Source organism: Crassostrea angulata, chromosome 2, assembly GCF_025612915.1.
Source record: "Crassostrea angulata isolate pt1a10 chromosome 2, ASM2561291v2, whole genome shotgun sequence".
NCBI classification, from domain to species: Eukaryota; Metazoa; Mollusca; class Bivalvia; order Ostreida; family Ostreidae; genus Magallana; species Magallana angulata.
Genome location: NC_069112.1, coordinates 2,987,477 through 3,006,079, shown reverse-complemented (window position 1 = coordinate 3,006,079; position 18,603 = coordinate 2,987,477). Strand labels below are relative to the sequence as shown.

The following is an 18,603-nucleotide window of genomic DNA, read 5'->3' as shown; positions in this document are numbered from 1 at the left end:
TCTCTGTTGAAAGATTCAAACATATAAATCACACTTTGGCAAAACAGACAATTAATAGGCATAAGAAAAAAAATTGTTTGTTTCCGCTTTCCCGACCGACCCTAGATTTTACCCCCCGACTCAAAACTTTTTTAAAGGATTTTTGATGGAAAATCGTTTATTTTCGTTTTTATCCGATTTGGAAAAAAAATTACTCAAAATTCTGGTCACAAAAATGCTTGAAGCAGTTACTCTTCTCAAATCAGTGTAACTCAAACGTTTTGTTTCAAAATGGCTGTATGTTTCCATGTGTTGTAGATTTTAATAATGCTCTCATCGTTGGCAGAGGAAGTATCTGATATATAATATCACTTTTGTGTTTTCTTAAGACCAGCTTTATAGTCAGGAATGATATTAAAAGTATTTCTCATATTATACTATTTAGCAGTGTCAGTATCTAATCGGCATGTATGGATACTGCAATATAAAAAGAAAAAAAATATTTGAAAAAAGAAAAAAAAAATTCCGACCGATCCTACTTTTTTTTAGCATTAAAGCGGAAACAAACAATGTTTTTGTTAGGCCTTAGAAAGATTGATTTTATATCTACAGCATGAATTATAACTTGTCGATACTACCCACTACAAATTAGACAACTTGTTTATAATGCTCACTACAAATTAGACAACTTGTTTATAATGCTTACTACAAATTAGACAACTTGTTTATAATGCTTACTACAAATTAGACAACTAGTTTATAATGCTTACTACATATTTGACAACTTGTCTACAATACTACAGCTTAGACAACTTGTCTATAATACTTTCTACAAATAAGACCACTTATTTACTACAGACTTGACAGCTTGTCTACAATACTACACATTAGACACCTTGTTTATAATACTAACCATGAGCTAACAGCTGTCTATAGGGTTTATTTTTGATTAGATAACAATATTTACTACAGGCTATGTAACACAGCTGCTCCTTCTGTTGTACTGTCAGACAATTTGTCTATAATACTTTAGATTAGACAACAATACTTACTACAGGCTAAGTAACACAGCTGTTCCTTCTGATGTACTGTCAGACAACTTGTCTATAATACTATAGATTAGACATGTCTATAATACTTACTACAGGCTAGGTAACACAGCTCTTCCTTCTGTTCTACTGTCACACAATTTGTCTATAATACTATAGATTAGACAACAATACTTACTACACATTAGACAACTTGTCTATAATACTACAGATTAGACAACTTGTCTATAATACTTACTACAGATTAGACAACTCGTCTACAATTCTTACTACAGATTAGATAATGTATATACAGACTTGACAACTTGTCTACTATACTACATATTAGACAATTTATCTATAATACCTTCTACATACTAAGTAACACAGCTGCTCCTTCTGTTGTACTGTCAGACAATTTGTCTATAATACTAACTACAATTTAGACAACTTGACTATAATACTTACTACATATTAGACAACTTGTCTATAATACTATAGATTAGACAATAACACTTACTACACATTAGACGACTTGTCTAGCTGTTCCTTCTGTTCTACTGTCACACAATTTGTCTATAATACTATAGATTAGACAATAACACTTACTACACATTAGGCAACTTGTCTATAATACTACAGATTAGACAACTTGTCTATAATACTACACATTAGGCAACTTGTCTATAATACTACAGATTAGACAACTTGTCTATAATACTAACCATGAGCTAACAGCTGTCTATAGGGTTTACTTTAGATTAGATAACAATACTTACTACAGGCTATGTAACACAGCTGCTCCTTCTGTTGTACTGTCAGACAATTTGTCTATAATACTATAGATTAGACAACAATACTAACTACAGGCTAAGTAACACAGCTGTTCCTTCTGTTCTACTGTCACACAATTTGTCTATAATACTTACTACAGATTAGACAACTTGTCTATAATACTTACTGCAGATTAGACAACTTGTCTACAATTCTTACTACAGATTAGACAACTTGTCTATAATGCTACAGATTAAACAACTTGTCTTTAATACTTACTACAGATTAGACAACTTGTCTATAATACTTATCACACATTAGACAACTTGTCTATAATACTACAGATTAGACAACGTGTCTTTAATACTTCCTACATATTAGACAACTTGTCTACAACTATTACTACAGATTAGACAATTTGTCTATAATGCTAACTACACATTAGACAATGTATATACATACTTGACAACTTGTCTACTATACTACATATTAGACAATTTGTCTATAATACCTTCTACATACTAAGTAACACAGCTGTTCCTTCTGTTGTACTGTCAGACAATTTGTCTATGATACTTACTACAGATTAGACAACTTGTCTATAACACTACAGATTAGACAACTTGTCTACTATACTACATATAAGAAAACTTGTCTATAATACTTACTACATACTAAGTAACATAGCTGTTCCTTCTGTTGTACTGTCACACAATTTGTCTATAATACTTACTACATATAAGACAACTTGTCTATAATACTTACTACAGGCTAAGTAACACAGCTCTTCCTTCTGATGTACTGTCAGACAATTTGTCTATAATACTTTAGATTAGACAATAACACTTACTACACATTAGACAACTTGTCTATAATACTTACTACAGGCTAAGTAACACAGCTGCTCCTTCTGTTGTACTGTCAGACAATTTGTCTATAATACTATAGATTAGACAACAATACTTACTACAGGCTAGGTAACACGGCTTTTCCTTCTGTTGTACTGTCAGACAATTTGTCTATAATACTTTAGATTAGACAACAATACTTACTACAGGATAGGTAACACAGCTGTTCTTTCTGTTGTACTGTCAGACAATTTGTCTATAATACTTACTACACATTAGACAACTTGTCTATAATACTACATATTAGACAACTTGTCTATAATACTTACTACATATAAGACAACTTGTCTATAATACTACAAATTAGACAACTTGTCTATAATACTTACTACAGATAAGACAACTTGTCTATAATACTTACTACAGGCGAAGTAACACAGCTGTTCTTTCTGTTGTACTGTCACACAATTTGTCTATAATACTTATTACACATTAGACAACGTGTCTATAACACTACAGACTAGACAACTTGTCTACAATACTATATATTAGACAACAATACTTACTACAGGCTAAGTAACACAGCTGCTCCTTTTGTTGTACTGTCAGGTCACCAGGCAGTGTCACAAAACTTTCCTCCAGAACGCCTGGAGATGTCCCATTTTCTGGTGTTCCAACCTTTAGACACAGGGACCCTGTGCAAAACTAAAACGAAACCATTAATATTATTATAATAATATTATTAATGTCAGTAGCTTCCTATTATTTGATTGCAAAAGCATACAGCTAATGACTTCTGAAAAACAAAAGCCTTGATGATTGCTTCTTGTGATTTTACACTCAAATTCTGTAGAATTGTATTTGAAACTTGCTCTTGCAGAAATCATTTTAATAACAAACTTACCCCTTGCTGGCACTAGAAAATGCATTGTAATAACAACTTACCCCTTGTTTGCAGACCTGGGAATAGTCATTGCAGTAATTGAGATCTGGCTCCTTCATTGAATCTGGACATGATGCACTGTTCCCAGTGAAAAGAAGTTAAGGTCAATAATAATCATTTACAATCTTGTGACATGAAGCATTATTCCCAGTGAATCAGAGTTAAATGCAATAACAATTCATTAACATTGCTTTGAAACAGATACGTATTAACTGTTATGATGTTATTGTAACATTAGATGTTCATGCTTATAGAGAGTACCCATCATTAACAAATAAACAACACAAATGACATATAAAACTGTGTATTGTTTGTTCACACTCCCCTATCTACATTTATCTTTAGATCTCCCATTGAATAATTACCCTAGCATGATATCCATTATGAACCCCCAACGCTGTAACACTATTTCTACAGTGAATCCAACAAGGTGTCACAACCAGTATTAAGAGGACTCAATAGTTGGGGCCATTTTAAGACTATATTGATCTCCTTTAAAAAAAAAGAGCTTCATATAAAAATATAGAAACTCATCCAAAGGTAAAGTATATGGATGTTTTCTTTACCAAATTATAGTTTATAGTTTAACAATTTGAATCTGAATAGTTGATGTAGATATTGGGTGAATTTGTTTATCATCCTTTAAGTAGATCTGATAATTAACTGTTTACTTTATCAAAATATAGTTTAACAATACTTTTGGAGAAACGTTGCCATTATAAGTCTAAGAAAGTTAGATGATCGCTTGCTGATATTTATTGTTGTTAAAGTAAATAAGGAACATAAAGAATGAATGAGGATGGCACTGGTAATATTAAAATATGGACTTAGTTTTATTTGTTAAACCTCCTTTTAAAGTCAACCAGGTTTGTATAAAACTCTATGAACCTGTCAATAGTAAACAAAAAATAATTATTAAGCAACCAACAAACACAAAACAAATAGGCTCTTAATTGTGGGAAAACATCTGAGCAAAATCCATAGTTTTAATGCTATTGAAGCAAGATATTAGCCCATTAGCTAATTCTACTTGTTGAGGTTACAATACCTTATTTATGAAAGAATGTATTTTATAAATTATCCCAGTAACTCATAGTTTTGATATCTAAGCTATAGTATTTCATTTCTAATATATGTGAAAAGTTAGTTATTGTTACCATATTGAATTCTTGTAGTTAGAGAGTACTACCATTATCAGAGTGATCAGAATTGTGAAATATTGTTCCACAAACAGGTGATCGTTGCAAAGTTATATTTTTATGTGTATTATATGTATCATGATATAATGTAATCTACAAAGGAGCTACATTACAAACTTGTTTTTATTGAATCAAATATTGATATTGATAATGATGTAGAACATATTTCTATATTTTTGTAAATTGTGTTTAAGAGCAGTAACTCTTCTTGACACTGTAAGAATTATGCATTATACTCATAGTTATCCTTCTTTACAAATAGTTTGCTTAGTGAGCTCTGAGCAGTAATGTATTTCATGAATATATATTTGAATATGATTGTATATTTTTATGCTGAAACTTATTGTAAACATTGATCATTTTTATGCTGATATCTATAAGTTATATTACAGGGTTTAATCCTTTAATCCCTATACATGTATCTGAATAAATGAAGAACCCTTAAGTGGACTTGTTGATCTTTGGGACAACCCACTGTCACAAATGTAAAATGTTTGAGTGTATGTGTGTCGATCTAAAGTGGTAGAAAGCACTAACTAAATAGTAAAAGAAAGAATTAGATATTATTTATTGTAATTTGATAAACTTTTATTAATTTACATTTACATTATATTTTCATTTATTACTTTTTAATCAAAATCTCATCTACTACACACTTAACGTCCAAATCCAGATCACGTTGTTTGATCTTATTGACTACATTGATCTGTCCGTCCATTGTAAAACAAAATTCACTGAGAATCAAAATCATACCCCCACCCCCATCCCCCGGGGGATTGTTTTGATTCTAATTAAAAAAGTCAAAACAAATTATCAGACAAATACATCAGTCTTAACAATAGTCCGAGATAAATGTGTCTGATTAAGCATGCGTTTTATTTGCTAACCTAACCACAATATTAAATGTTTGGCCTCTCTGGTTATCTTTAACGTTCATACCTACATACATATCAAACAAATAAGAACATTATTATAACATGTCCTGCTGAGAGAGAGAGAGAGAGAGAGAGAGAGAGAGAGAGAGAGAGAGAGAGAGAGAGAGAGAGACTACATGTCTGAGAGTAAGTAAGATGCACATGTTTACTTGTATAAGAGGAAGTCTCAGAGAGAGAAAGAGAGAGAGAGAGAGAGAGAGAGAGAGAGAGAGAGAGAGAGAGAGAGAGAGAGAAATGTAAACAAACATACATACTGTAGATAATAATGGAGTGTTTGTGTGCGTCACCTTTTATATTTGAAGATTTCAAAAAAAGGTAATAGTCCGTCTTTGACCTTATTTAGGGATAAAACCTAAAAAGAAAAGCTACGAGGAAAATTGATCACCTATGCTCAAATGAGGAAATTAATAAGCGTTAAATAAAATATTAACAACACCCTATCCCCTAGTAAAATCAAGCCCCCGTAAAAATTGCCAGAAAAGAAATCAAAATATATACAAATCCAGCTTGTTTAAAAAAATGAGAGTACTGCTGTACTTAATCTTTAGGTGTTTATCATCAACTTATTATTTTTACAAGCAGTTTCCGTATACAGACTGTACTTGTTAAAGTCACGTGATCATACAAACTTCCGACCAACAGACTATGGTGTACGCAAAGAAAGCCCTGACCTAACTGCGCTACAAAATCTCGAATAACCTCTACCTCTGTTCTACAAGTAACAAGTGTGTCTTTAACAAGTCTAATGCGGTAAGTAAAAAGTATTTATTTTTTAATGATTTTGAAACACAACTCTACATCTGCATATAATATCAATACGGAAGTTAAATTATATATCTTATATATATAAGTTATTGCACGTTTATGTATATTCTTATTTAGAGCAGTCCTTAATCTTTATTGAATACATGTATTGCCAACCGTATTTATCGACAAAAATAAATTCTAAAATGTCGATATTTTTTACGACTTTATAAAGTAGGTACGTGCATGGTCATTTATCCCTCTCTTATTACTCAGTTTCCTTGATCAAAAATGGCGACCAAAAAACCCCCTGCTGAACAGAAAGTAGTTCAGCCCGTTGAGATAATTATTCATTTTATGGTTTGATAAAGAATACAATTTGTGTGTTATGATACCATGAATACTCTTATTGTCTTACTCTTTCTTTTCTTTTCTTAACTTCTGGCAAACTCCTTCAAATATTCATTTTATCATAATGCCATAAAGGAACAGTTGCAGCTATAGGACGTGGAATAGCTTGCTAACAATGAAGATCCAATCCCACAATTTATCTTTCGAAAAATCAGTAATGGGGTACTGCATGTATGATGTAGAAAGAAAACAAGAGATATTTATAAAAAGGGATGGGTTGATTGATTGATTAATTGAGAGAGAGAGAGAGCGAGAGAGAGAGAGAGAGAGAGAGAGAGAGAGAGCGGCAATGACACTGCACTTGGAGAACAATATAGACAATACTGTGCAAAAAAGAAAAAAAAAGAAAAGAAACGCACATTTACACAGGCAGCTATACAAAATATAAATATAAATATATACATGTATAATAAATATAACATATTAAAAGCAACTGGTGAGTTAAAAAAATAAACTTGAAACTGAAACTAAATATATAGTATAAGTGGTTTGTCTTTAACTGTCAAATATTTTGATAATCTCTGAGCGAAATAAGGAAGTAACATGTAGTATGAGGAAGGATGAGTCAGATTTGAACATCGACCTGCATCCATTGTATCTACCCCAATATGTCTCTAACATACTATTACGGCCCATAAAACAGGAAAGAGCTTCTTCACACAAGAGATCTAAGTTGTTTTCTCGTCTGGTTTAGTTGAATAAGCGGCTCTCTAAAAACATCAGTACATGCTTTATTTAGTTCCAAATTCAAATGAAAGTTGTAATTATGGAATTGCTGAATAAATGAACTGTCAATGTACAGTAAACTTTTTTCTTTCATTCTTGCTTTCTTTTAGGCTTTCGTTTCGAAACTGAATCTCTCTCTCTCTCTCTCTCTCTCTCTCTCTCTCTCTCTCTCTCTCTCTCTCTCTCTCTCTCATCAATTATTGTAATAACTAAAATAAATCAATGCAATAACTATAAATAGGAAATAACATTGCTGTAAATTATTTATGGTGAGCAAAATGTCATTTGTTCACAGCAACGTATTTGTGGTATTTGTTATAGTATAATGTGTTTTCCATAACAACTAAAGAATCGAATTTAATACGGAAGATAATCAATATTTATAGCATAAGAAACGGATAAGCACAAAGATTCAACCAAGCAACACAATTAATATCTATGCACCTCAATGCAATCTATCAGCATAAAAAGGCACGTATCGATGAATTGATTTGATTTGGTCGTAATAATCTTCTCTTAAGATTTGTTTATTTGTTTTTGTTTTGTTTCGTTTTGTTTTTGTTGCTTTTCTCATTGTTAGGAGGGGTTGGGGGTTAAGTGTATCAATGTGTTGGTATATTAGTAAACGAAAGAGAAAACCATTATAAATTCATGTGTATAATGCGATATCTCATGAATCAGTTTACGGGCGCTTACTCAGAATAATGAGTGATATGTTACAAATATACCATAATCATCTTCCATTTAAAAATATGGGGAACACCACTACATCACGTGACGACGGCTTTGAATTGTGGGTCTATTTTCCTTTCCTTTTTGCCGTGAAAAGAGCGAACTGTTACACGTGCACTTTATTTAATTATTAACAAAGCACCACATTCTCACTTCTTGCAATTGATACATTTGTGTTTTGCTATACGTACCATACTATATTTACGTACAGAAATTAGGGTATAATATATAACATGGTACCCCCAATACAAAATGAACTCTCGTATTTATGTGTCTAAAAATGATAGGTGATAGTGGTCCTGGTGACACTAGGTACGAGGTACGAATTGTCTAGGCGCCGCCTCGTCCAGCCGTCCTCGTTCAACTTGCTTACAAGGCGCCTCTCTCTCTTCTTCTGCCTTGAGTACAGATCATGTATATCTTTGAATGTTAGTTATATACTATTCATTAACCTGTTTTATATCAGTAAGGGGCATGTAAAACTATAATGGGGATCTAAAATTCAATTCACTTAATGGACCACGCTTGTCATGATGGCTGTAGGTGAGGTTTGAGGTGCCAACATTTTCTTGATCACAATTTTAATTCCTTTTTTATTAATTTAGAATGATATAATTGCTCAATACGTTTTACGACTGTGATATCGCCGTGCAATAAATTAATGCCACTCCACATATGATGTACAATATTTGTTTTTTGTTCAAAAGATTAGCCTATGCCTGCAAAATCACTAAGATCAGAAAACAGAATTGTTGATGGTGGCTTATTAAACCTTATGATATATTTATACACCCATTATCAAGAAGATCTAAAACAGCGTTATCAACAAATTCTGCATTTTTAATGATCATTTTTTCGGAGTTGATTTTAATCAACTCTCCTATACACTTATTGGGGCAAAGCGAAAGTGAAACAGTGTTTGGACCTAAGCACAAATCAATACCGCTGACAACACTTAGTTCTTGAAAATAATCGATAAATTCGGTGCTATGTATTCTGAAGCATTGTTTTTCAAGAAAACTTATTTATTAATACCATGAAAATAATAAGATTTTAAATTGTACAAACAGTGTTATCTTTTAAAGTCGTATATATTCCTACGCTAGAGTTTAATGTAGTCTCGTTCAACCAGAGGCTTGGCTGTCTCCTGTAATATCCGATAAAACAGTCTCTCTTGCGGAGATAAACGGAGAGAGGCGAGCGTTTGGTTGAACATGACAAGATTTCATACAATTTCTCAGAAATATTTCGATTACTGATACTACTTGCCAGGCAAAATCACATATCGTTGATTTTGAATAAATGATAATTGATAAAATCAACTCCCATCAGTATTTCAGTACTTTGATTTTTAATTAATACTCAATTAATTCTCGTTGGAAATTCTTTTAAAGGAATTGTATACCCAAATTTTATGACTTTCAAAATGAAACTATTAGCATTACAAATATTTTGTTTAGCTTTAATTTAACGCTGATAACTTTAACATTTTTTTTTCTTATTTTTTTTTTCATGCAGTTCAAACATATTCTTAACTTGACCATTTACAGTGTTTTGGGACTCCACTAGTATTAAGTGATGACAGGGTTGGGTTGGTTGTCCTTTAAGATAGGAACATTCCCCTAACCATGTGATCGAAATCCCGTGAGTCCGACTATGGAGGTTCCATTGCTGAATTTGTCGTTAGAGCTATACGACTGGCTAAAGCCACGAAAAAAGTCACTGGGTGCAAAACCGCCCCTGCGCCTGTAGCCCGGTCAACTTCTGTAAGCGTTTTTCCTTGCAGCACGACCCACAGCGTAACGACGCTTAGCAGCGTCTTCAGTACCGTCTGTCAGCAGGACGTCCAGATATCCGTGTAGTGTGTCCCAGTCAGCAATTTTAAGGTGGAAAACTAGTAACATCATTACAAAATGTCTGGCCTCTGATCGAAAGGACACTTTGTTTTATAAAAAGAATTTAATGGAAAACACATATAACTTACTACATAGCCGAGTGAAGTGTCGGGCTTGTGATCCGTACTTTCCGAGTTCGAATCTCGCAGGGGTTTTTGATGTTACATGTACTTACTGAATTGAATTTTTATTCATTTGTTTATCCTCAATTTTTGCTTATTTGACATACGCACAGTTTATATATCATAATATCTTTTATTACTAAATACTTTATTGTTAGTTACCAGGTAAGGAAATTCCACCTTAATGACTTTGTTTCTTTGTTGTAAACGGCTTTCTCCTCGTCAATAACGAGCGCGGCCTTCGCTACATGTCCCTCCTGAAACAGTTCTTCAAATTCAGCCAACTTTTGGGACCTCGACCCTCGTGCTTAAATTCAAATGCTGGTCCGGTCTCTGCCACGTGCACAGCACTGCTCACCGTGGTGGTGTTTTTGGAAGTTTCTGAGTAAGCCCCGTTATGTTTTTATGATTAAACAACTCTGTTTTTCTATCGCTTTGTTTAGTAAGGAAGTAAAATAATGAAACTTTCTCATCGTTCTATAGTCCTATATAACTGCATTCCATTCTATCTGCCAGTTTACCTTATTTAAAACACATACAACTAACGAGCAAGCCTAGCGCGCCACGTCACCGCATGGTTCTACTATTTATATTACCTGATCACGGGACTCGAAACCTATTCGAGTTCATGTATGTATAAAAACTCATCACGCACATGATCTCAGATACAGTTGAACGAATGGCAGAGCTTTATCGCCGTGTTTTAATGATAAAACATGCGAGGTGAAAGGTTGTGAATAATGCGTGGTGGGTGGATAGATGTAGAGGGACTGATTATCATGACAACACATTTAACGAGAGAGAGAGAGAGAGAGAGAGAGAGAGAGAGAATAAGGTTAGTTATGAAGAGATTGATAATTTGAGTTATCTCCCTTATTACACTAAGTTATGGCATATCCTGTAAATAATTTACAACAATTATTTTAGATGACATGATAGTACTCTGAATCAAATTGGTTATACTAGCTAGTGTTTTAGCGACTCTTCCATGGTTATTATAATACAAGCTGGCATAGTTATCTTTTTTGTGGTTTATCTATACGATTGTTGTTGTTGTTTTTTAATCTTTAATTTTCATAGAACAGCTAATGTCTATGTAAAATTTTGGCTTTTTCTTTAGTGTCATAAATGCTGTGTAATTTAGAATTATTTTGTACAAGGTTCATTTCTTTTTATTTTGAAATATCAAGACCATTAAGAACTAGTAGACTAATTGTTCACGGAACAATTAGAGGCCTTTCCACCTTCCATAATGATTTTAAAAAAATCCCGAAAACGTTGATAATTATTGAGTAACTAGAGAAAAATCAATTAACGAAAAAAAAATCAAAAAAAAATCGGTGGCGCCCACCCTGTATCGATCCGAGAACCCTAAGCTTTGTATGCGAGAGTGATTCCACTACGCTATTTCGCTTGTTATCTGTTAGAAGTTGAGTTGTGTAGTCAATTTGGATGATGATAGAAAGAAGAGATGAAGCATTCTTCTGTCCATCTAAAATTGATACCCAACGTTGAGGAACCTTTAGAATAGATAGGGGCTTAGCGATTGGTTGGGAGGGCAGTATTTGTTCATCAGTTTATTCATAAAAATCAGTGCTGCTTGTAAACAATGTGGTCGGATAGCGTTGACTAAGAAATCAAAAGGCCAGGTCAAACTCTGGTCGCCGGCGGGTATTTGAAGGTGTGGGAACGTCACGTACGTCAGCTCAGCTGATGCGAATTCTCCTTGTGATTTGAAATGCACGTGCTTATAAATCTATTAACTGTCATGCATTCGTGGATTACAAGTACGGAAAATCGGAACTGAATTAAGGCCAGTCATGTATTTCAGCCAAGTCGGGAAAAAAACAAACTGAAAGAAAATGTAAACTAAATTCATCTAAAATCGGGGTCTGGGAAGGAAGAGTTATCTTTCGTTGCACTTCAACACAAGTCGTCACAGGTTGCCGATAGAAATGTAAACACAGATTTTCAGTGAAATTTGAGCGTGAATTTATTAGACACAAATATCGAAGCGTTGAAATTTCGTTTTTCGGGATGATGGTTCGATGCCGCTGAGGTGGATAAATTTCTTCAATAGGGTTCATTTCGTTTGAAATTTGGCAGGCAATTAGATTCAGGTGTGAGGAACAGTCCCATGAATTTTCGCCAAGACTGGAGCTGGAATTTTTATTTGGAGGCGTAGTCTAAAACGCGGTCTGGAGTCAAATGGCAGGCAGTGTTTCACCTTTTCAAAAAATTCTGACAAACGGTTGTAACACTTTTTTAGGTTTTATTTTAAAAAGGAATATTAAATTTCAAGTCAAATATCGAGGGTCAAGTTCATATAAGAATTCAATCCTTGTAGAAACGAAGGGGGGGGGGGGGGTTAATTGTACATATGAATAAATCTGAAATATATGTTGCATACACCTATTACTCATTAGTTTTAAGAGGTCAAAGGTCAAGGTCAGGTCAAAGGTCAAGGTCAAAAGTCAAGGTCAAACCTTAAAATAAGGGGGGGGGGGGGGGTGTTGGTTGTTTTAAAGAGCTTATTGCACATATAAATGAATCTGAAATGTATATGTTAAATATACTTGTAACGCATAAGTCCTTTAAGGTCAAGGTCAGGTCAAAGGTCAAGGTGAAAGGTCAAGGTCAAACCTGGGGGGGGGGGGGGTGAATTCGTGATTGAAAGAGCTATTCGTACATATAAATGAATCTGATATTATAGATGTTGCAGATACTTATAACACACCAGTCCTAAGAGGTCAAAGGTCAAGGTCAAAGGTCAAGGTCAAAACATTTTTTAAAAAAGGGAGGGGGGTGTTTATTTCGTATGTGTTTGTGAAATCAATGAAATTGAAAGGGGAATTACTGCCAGAAAGGGACGTCAGACCCTTTTGGGATCATATATTGAACAAACTCCTAAGTGTACTGAAGACATTGGTAAAAATTTCAAGTGTCTACTTGTTATGGTTTCAGAGGAGTAGCGATAACAAGCATTTCGTACAAAAGGGGCAATTACTCACTAACTATTACAAGATGGGAGCTGAAGGGCTACATTTTGAAATGTCTTAAGACGTCCTACTACATCCTTGATCAAATTTCTCTATATCACCCTAAACAAAAGAGATACAAAAACTCATGAATACACAGATTTTCAGATGACCTTGACCTTTGACCTTTACGTCATTTTGATCGGCCAAGGAAGACGCTTCCATCCCAAGTGGTCCGAAATCTCTATGACAAATAGTAAAAAAGTTGGAAGTGATTTTATGGAAATTGAAATACTTTCAGGGGCAATAACTGAAAGAAGGGGTCTCGGAACCTTTCGGTATGAATAGATTGAAAGAGCATCTACGTAAACTACAGACGTTAGTAAAAGTTTCAAGTCTCTATCTCTTATGGTTTCAGATGAGTAGCGATAACAATCACTTCGTACACAAAGGGCAATCACTTTGTAAGTTCTGGGAGTGATCGAGCATAGGGTCATTTGGTACCATAACTTTTAATGGTCAATCACATAAAGAAAAAATTGCTTCAATATCTCTTAAGGATGACGTTTACTCAGAATGAAAAAAAATTCCACTGATGATAATGAAAAACCAACTACTGTGTGTTGTAGACCTTACATGGTAGTGTTATTCTTCACTTTCAAATAAGTTGGTCAATGACCTACTTTTTGAGTTAATGGCCATTGAATATTTTTAGAAAATTTAAGAAAAATCCATAAAAAATTTACTCTATGATTGAGATTTTCTTAATTGTGAAAAATAATACAAATTGCTTAATTCTTTGACAAATAAAATACACTTCATGAATGGTAGTGACATTAAATAGATGCAAAGAATTAAGTTTTCATTCACAATTTTTTAGGGTATTCTAGTCCGAATTTCCTCTATCAGTTTTCAAATTACTACCCATTTTTGATTCAATATAACAAAAAACTGAATGATGATAATGCTAAAACATTTATAGTATTAAACTAAGTATAATGACCTTTCTCTCCTGGCATAAAACTTATATGAGGTCAATGATCAAAATTTTGAGATATGGTGTCTTTTATCATTTTTAAGCATTTTTCAATATTTTTGTAGTGTGTGCCATACGATTATCTAAACGAAAAAGCAAGATAAAACCAACAGAAAATATGCAAAATTATGTTGACTAACAAATAAAATCTTAACTTTAAATATTATAGTACTATCAAAAATAGTTCAGTGGAAAACAAAATCTGAAAAATTTAATCCGAATTTCCTCTGCATGCTAAAAGTCAAACTTTGTCAGAGCCTAATTCCATAATTTAGTAAAAATATCGATTGTTATGTCAATAATAGTTCATTTCATAAATACTTTTTGTATTTAAAACAAATTTTACTCATTAAATTGAACTTCTTAACAATCCGGATTTGAGAACTCAAACCCTGAGTAAACAACGTCCTTAAAACAAAAAAGCTGTCCTTGGAAAAAAAAGGTGGAAAGACCTAATAATAAAAAACATAAGAAAAACAAAAGGTCTTTCACCTGAAAGGTGGAAAGACCTAATAATAAAAACCTAGTCTGAAAGTAATCAAGAATTAGCAGTAAGTAATACAAACGGATGTTATAGGGCATTAGATGTAAACTTAAATGATATTTCATCTTTTCTTTTTTATACAAGAAACAAATTTCGATGATACTGAAGTCAATGTGTATGTGTGTTTGTTACAATGTACAATGTACAGCAATAAAAAAAATTCTTAGAATCGCGAAATTTATTAAAACTTCAGATTAACGTATGCAACTGCATGCACTCTATAAATGACTATTATTTAATTTTTTTAAATAGATAATCACTTGGCCGATATTTGTATTCATTGTTCATTGAGAGAGAGAGAGAGAGAGAGAGATGTATTCATTCGTTGTGTAACATCGATAATACGGAAATTAAATTTAGACACCATGTAAAAATCTTACTCCTCAACGAGTATAAGCTACAACTATCGGCACTGTGCTATCGATTAGTGCCAAAAAATGGACATGATTAACGCAGATGTCTTATTGATAGTTACATGCAATCTTACATTTTGAGAAAAAAATGTGAATAATGCTTATGTTTAATTATTTCAAAGATTATGGTTTATAAAAATCGCATCACAAAATACAACGGTGCGTGTGAACTTACTAAGGGATTTTAATGTGGTGTAGACACGTGTATTTATAAGTGTTTGTCACTTTAACTAATGAAATTCCGAAAACATATTTCATAAACAATTTGTGGAAAGAATGGGCGAGCTGGAACAGATCTGGAAAGTCTAAAACATGCATACATGAAAGGCGATGGCTTGATTGAATAGAAGTGTATAGGTTCAGCACGTGGGGTGGCTTTTGTATTCTGTTGGTCTATCGTATTTGATACACTTAATTAGGCGTGTACGGTTATATTTAAACACTGATGAATTTTTGAGCAACAAAGACGATAAATCCAGTGTTATTGGGGAATTTATCAACAAACTCTGTTTATGTCAAATGTTTGAGGAAAAGAGGGTAGGGAGCGTAGATATAAACAACTTTTAAAAGAACGAGGTAATTATAACAGTCTGTATAATTCTCTCTCTCTCTCTCTCTCTCTCTCTCTCTCTCTCTCTCTCTCTCTCTCTCTCTCTCTCAAATGTTATTCTTAAGTAAATATTTATGCAAAGAAATTAAGTATGATCGATGTGATATATATTCTGCTTTGGAACCTGGGTATTTATTTTACATTTTTATAAAAATTAAGCTTGTTCATGTAAAATAATGATAGTACTTTAATTAATTAAAACACGCATGATAGAAGCTAAAAATTATGAGAGAGAGAGAAAAAAAAGAGAGAGAGGGATAGAGAGATAGAAAGAGAATTTCACCAGTTATAGATGCAGACACATCTCCATGCTTGCAGATGATAAAGGGCATAATATACATGTATATAATGTGGTATATTTTGTTGAGAAATAATTGATCTGAATACACGTACAGTTTGTATACATGTCAGGACTTTTTACATGAATTTCCGTCCTCTGTCTTCCTCTAGAGACGTAAAAATTTCCTCCGCCGGCTTTTGGAGCATACTCCAAATAGTACTCAGCGGAAATTATGTGTTTTATTAGAAGATTAAATTTAAAATGCTCCCCAGTTTCGAACCCCCATACTTCACATTTGTATTAAGAGTCAGGGTTGATCTTGTACATGTTCTCTCTCTCTCTCTCTCTCTCTCTCTCTCTCTCTCTCTCTCTCTCTCTCTCTCTCTCTCTCTTGCTTACGCATGCATTGTTGATAAGTAAGAAATACCACATAAGTGTTGGGGAGGGCAGGCCCCATCCACCCCCCCTCCCCTAATCCGCCCCCGATCCTGAAGCCTGCAAACATTTCTTTGTTTTGAAAGTTGCCTAATTATAGGAAGTAAAGGACGTGTCTTACGCTGACGATTTTTAAACGATGGCGTGGTTTTAGTTTTAAAAAAACCCAACTTATTAAAGCAGTGTAGTAAAGCTACCAAAAAAAGACCTCATATCCCATTGGCGGATCCAAAGAGGGGGTTCCGGGGGTCGGACCCCCCCCCCCCCCTTCCTTTCTCTGGGACATATGAATTTTTTTGAAAACTTCTAATGCATATTTAAAGGCAATTTTTCCCATTTGTAATATAAATACTGTAATTATATCAAATAAATGCTTTAAGAATTGCTTATCTAAAGATTTTCTCACAACGTACCGTAATTTACATGTATTTCTGATATGAAAAACCCTAACTATATTTTAATCGAAAAAAGTACTCCCCTTCAGCATCCGGTGTTCACTTCCATGAGAAAACATACAGTTTGAACTGACAAGCCATCGAGTAAAACGGCGTTCAAGTACAAGTACAAACATTCCTTTTACTTTTAAAAGCTGCTTTCAAATGTATTGTTTACTTAACTGAAGTAATTATAATAAAAAAGTTTTACTTCGTTTCATACTAAAAAAAAAAAAAAAAAAGAAAGAAAAATACAGAGAAAATTAAACCCGCTTATGCGGGTTATGTTATTTTTTTTTTTTGGAATGCTAGATACGTTCATACCCACATGAAACACAAAAGAAAGCCTTTTTTGTTGTGTTTCCGAGAATCGGATATTATGTTTCAAAAATACCGTGTAAGGGGTTTATATGTAAACCATTATGAAAATGCACAACTTTTCAAAACGTTCCTGAATTTGATCGCATCTATACTAGTGCCGAATGATGTGGCGCACCCATTACAGAGGTCACATCAATTAAGTTCCCTGGGACGACTATATTGCTTGTACAATTGTATTACACATGTTCCATCTATTCAGCAAATAAACTATTCCAATTTAATTTTTTGTCATATCCTATCATTTAGACCATTCTTTAAGAAGGCAATCGATAGAAATCAAAATCGATAAATAGTTCAGAATGTACACATCAAAAACATAAAAAAAAATACCCCCCCCCCCAAAAAAAAAAATTCCTTTTTATAATTATAGCTTGTCGTAATTAGTCTGAATTATTTTTTGTTTCTTAGTGTTTCTGTCTATTTAGCACAGACGCACGTTCTCATGGCTGTAGACTTGTTTTTTTAAGACTAGAAATTATACAAATCTTCCTTACCTAAACCAAAAACGCTTAATAAATACAGTGCACTCTGATATTAAAATAGATATGAATTAGATATTGACGAAATAACTGTTTTTTAAATTTAGGCATGGAGAACGTTCAAAAGGCCTTGTTTATTGACAAATAATGATTTTTGTACGCAATGATGTTCATCAATTGGAACCCCCCCCCCCCTTTTCCAAATTGCTGGATCCGCCTCTGTACCCCCCCCCCCCACCCCTTCCCCCGGGAGGAGGGTGGGGGGCAAACAAAATAACACACCTTAGGTTAAAAGTTGAAAATTATAATATCTTGGTGATTGCTGCTTATATATGTTTAATGTATATTAATAGCTTTGTTATGATATATATGTTTAATGTATATTAATAGCTTTGTTATGATTTATATGTTTAATGTATATTAATAGCTTTGTTATAATTTATATGTTTAATGTATGCTGTTTCTTAAATTGATTGTGTCTATAATGCAAATAACATTTCTAGCTGTAATTCATAAAAAAAAAACCATTATGTCATTCGATTATTAGCGTATATATTTTGCTTTCATTGATTTTTTTATTTTGTGCAAAAGTGCGTGTACTGAATGTCCTTGACATATTGTTATGTGCTTGTGTTCAGTTCAACAAGTGCGATGATTTTGCTGCTGAAATAAACACG

General features: G+C 33.3%; 1 pseudogene; it reads left to right on the top strand.

Annotated features, from left to right (window-relative positions):
* The window catches only part of LOC128171437 (talin-2-like), a 333,309-nt pseudogene that overhangs the window by 245,655 nt on the left and 69,051 nt on the right, over positions 1–18,603 (top strand).